Raw genomic sequence first — 4,501 nt, forward strand, 5'->3', positions numbered from 1 at the left:
GGTTTTAAAGAACCCAATCCAAATCATGATTGCAAATCTTGGGATGGCCTAGCCCACCATCATTTTTTACAAAACCTATAAGTAAGACCCATTATTGTCCCTCTCTGTGTCCAAAATTAATTTTATTTCCAAATATACCCTTTTCGTTCAACCACAAGAAAAGGATGAAGAAAAACAGAAAAACAAAAACAAAACTCCATTCAAAATAATCATTCACATGACGCCATAAACAATAATCATGATCATAATGGAACCGAAACATGAAAATCTTTTAGACTCTTATAACCAGCCGCCTTCCATGCTTACACATGCATGATAGTTGTGTCAGAGTGAGGAGAGACACGTCCTTACCCCTACCCTTTCTCTTCTTCTTCTCCTTCTTTTTTTTTTTTTTTTCCTCTATAAATTAACATTCACATTCTTCATTTTACTCTATCTCACATTTTTTTCAATTCTTAAACACACCCTTTTGTTTCCTCAACCAACTTCTTCTTCCAATTCCTTTCAAAAGGTAATCTTTTTTTCTAAAGCTCCTTTCTCTCTAGTGTTTTCGTTTAATTATATTTTTCATTTAATTCTTGATCATCCATTCATCCTTATTCTTCATCTTCTATTGGTTTCTTCTAACTTTTTTTTGGATTTTCAAATGTAGTGGAAGGAATATTTTTCTTGATGGATTTTTCTTACTTAACATTTAATTATTATTATTTTCATTGATACAATAAGATCCTCCCAATAATTTCTTTGTCTTTCTCTATCTCTAAGATAATATTTTTTTTAACATAAAAAAAATATTTTTTGTGTTTATTTAATATATACATAGAGTCATGTAGGGATTTAATTAAGGTACCCCTATTTATTATTAGTACCAAGTGTTTAATACTTTAGGCTATGTAGGTGTAAAATATTTGAATACCACTAATGTGGTTAAATGTGTGAGAACAAGAACATAACTTGTTGCATAGACAAACAAATGAAGATCTTCCTATGAAGCTTGTCTCTTTAATGTATTATTAACTTTATCCTTTTCTTCAATGTTGGGACAGCCGAAAGAAACAATTTTTTTTGTGAGTTTAGATTTGATTTTTCATATGTGACTACTTCTATAGTTTTTTTTTTGTCATGAGACAACCCATATGGTCTATTTATTTGACAGGGTGGTCCAAAAGACTCAATTGTTCTGCAATGCTTTTTTCTGTTGTAGTTGATTTCTTTGTTTATGCGTCATAATTGTATCTACCAAAGCAAATCATAAAGCAACACATTCACAAAGAAAAGCTTGCATATTATTATTTATAATAATTATTTTTTTCCCTTTTGTATTTGAAATAATTATTAAGGTGTATTCTTCTTCATTTTTTAATGATTACATTTCCTTCTTTTGCTTTTTTCAATCATACTCATATCTTCATGTTTTCCACGATGAAGTGAATATTTATAAATATATACATCAGTTAATAATATTACTGAAGATTCTAATTTTTAATATTTTTTTTTTGCCAATTGTTCTGATTGAATTTATTTTTCAGGTAGTGAGATTTTTATTTTTATTTTGATAGAGATGGAAAGATTGAACACAGAGTTGTACTACCAAAACTGTCACATAATGAAAGAGAATGAAAGGCTAAGGAAGAAAGCACAACTTCTGAATCAAGAGAATCAAGAACTTTTGTCTCAACTCAAACAAAAGCTCTCAAATGGTGGTAATGAATCAAAAATCAATGCTTCAAACAACATGCTTGACCTCAACCTTGGATCAAGTTCAGCTCAAAATGGTTCTAATTCCACCAATTAATTAATTAATCCAATTAGAGATAATTAATTAAGAAGCATCATCATCATGACCCAACCAGGAGACTTTTTTTTTTTTTTTTTTGTGAAAAAGAAAAAATCAAAGTGAGCAATGTAGTGGTTAGTTATATTCTCTGTTGATTAAAAAAATGTAGTAGCAGGGTACTATCACTTCCATTTCATTGTTAATTTTACCATATCTTCTATGAATCTGTTTTAGATATGAATTTCTGAACATGGATATGTAATGATGTATTAGACTATCTTCTACTAGAAAGGAATATAATTTTATATATGTTCATCTTCTTATTGCATTGCCTCTGTTTCTGTTATATATATATTTTTTTAAATTATTGCTTTAAGTTTTGTTTCATGGTAAGTATTTTATTTTATTTTTAATTGATTTAAAATGTTCAAACTTGTATGTTTTAAAATTAAATTAAAAAAAAAATGAAGTATCAAGTGTAACGTAAATGCTAAGGTATAAGTTATAAGAAATGAAAAGAACTGATCCAAAATTAAGGGGATGAATTATATAACAGTGTATTTTTTTATTTTGACAAAATAAAGAAAGGAATGTATAAACTGAAAAGAAACGTGAATTTCGTAAGCAATGTACTGTGGTCGTTAGCACTAACACATAACATGGGAGTGCTATAACAAATAAGTAACCGTTATCTGTGCATTACTCTATTATTCATATATTTCAAATTAAATATGTTGACTATCAATAACTCTAGTTTTATATATATATATATTAAATCTAAAAATATTTTCTGGTGTTATTATTTAGTTATTTCTGTACCTTTTTTTTTCTTTTATATATCAATTATTATTTATTTGTTTTATTTTGATACACTTTTGTGACTATAAAATAAAAAGCTTAGTCCTAGAAATTAATAATGAATTATTTTATCGTCTATTCTTCTAAAATAAAAACAAATACTTACAAACATGTGTCAATAATTAGGTGCGTTATCGACACTAATTCGATCTAAGATATTTTTCCGAGCTTGAAATCATCGTTATACTTCACAAAATATTCGAGATATTATTCTTATCATTTTATTAATTAAAAATAAAAAAATTCTTAAAATAACTTTTATAAATGCCATTTTTGTTTATTTACTTTTTATAAAAATGAACTTTACTCTTTGTTAATGTGTTTCTTTTTTCAGAAAAAAAAAAGTAAGTGTTTAAAACAATTCCTCATTTTAAAGAAAAGAAAAATTTTCACTAAAAAAATGTAGAGAATAGCAAAAAACTAAACTATAACATTACCTAAAATGATGATAGATGGGCAAAAGGCTTTCAAGCTTTATAAATCTATACCAGCAAATATGCAATATAGTCATTAAAATTGAAAAGTTGAATCGATTTAGTCTTTTAAATTGAAAATTATCCGTCAATTTATAAATTTTACATCATAATTTAAAAAATTCAATATTTGTTTTGATGTAATAATTGTTTAAATTAATAAGTATTTTTATGATTTCCATGAATATTTACAAAGGAACTGAAGGGAATAATGTACTATTTTATAAATTTGAAAGACAAAAATAATTAAATTATAATTTCAAGAACTAAAATATCTGATTTAATAAAAAATAAATTGTTAAATTTAACAACATAAAACTAAAACTATTTATATTACTTAAATATTTGCATGTGCACTGTATAGTATAGTAGGGATTCATTTACTGGTAGAGTAATTATATGATTAATTATTCTATTTAATAACTCAATGTAAACGATAAATTTCATTCATCTAACTGTCAAATTAAAAGTTTTTATTGAACAGATCAACTACACAATCTTTTTATCATAAAAATTTTAAAACTATTTTGATATTTTGTTAAATAATCTAAATTTAACGTATAATAAACTTTTAAAAAATATAAGTAAATATTGATTACTAGATTATATAATTACAAAATTCGTATTTGTGTCAAACTTTGTATGTTTCATCATTAATGTATTATGTCAGCGATCAAAAATTGAATTTTTATCATTTATATTGAATTATTAAGTGGAATAATTTACCTCAAACTTACTATTTGATTCAATATATCTTCACCTATATACATGTGTGTGTGAGTGACATTAGTTTAAATGTATTTATGCAATATTGTTATTGAGAAATATAAAATATTCAATTTGGTTCATGAAATTTACAACTTATTAGTAAATAAGTCTACAAATGATTAGAATGACAAACAAATTAGTTCTTGAGATATATTTTTTCGAAATAAACTAAATATCAAGACATGTTAATGAATCTCATTTAACCACAAATAAGAACCAATTAATAAGTGTCAGTTATATAATATAAAATATATCATAACATTATCCAAATAAGTGTGAATTACATCATTAATGATCCCAAAAGAGATTAATATGTAACAAGTATCAATTATATTATTCAAAATATTAAAAAACATCAACATGCCAAAAAAGACATGATTCAAAATGCTTCATTCTTTAATTGCTACCTTATTCGACTACTCTGAACTAGGATTGAAATACATGAAATTTAGTTCATTTCTTCTTGAGTCAAACTTAGGAAATGACACCCTGATGCCTGGTGGTCCAAGAACCCGTCATGGGAGGTGGTGCATTCATGAGCAGTTGCGTAGGTCATTTGAGAAGAAAATTAGAGAAATTGAAATAATTGAACAAACTTTTAGATAAAAATATGAAAAATTGAGAG

Source organism: Cicer arietinum, chromosome 3, assembly GCF_000331145.2.
Source record: "Cicer arietinum cultivar CDC Frontier isolate Library 1 chromosome 3, Cicar.CDCFrontier_v2.0, whole genome shotgun sequence".
NCBI lineage: Eukaryota > Viridiplantae > Streptophyta > Magnoliopsida > Fabales > Fabaceae > Cicer > Cicer arietinum.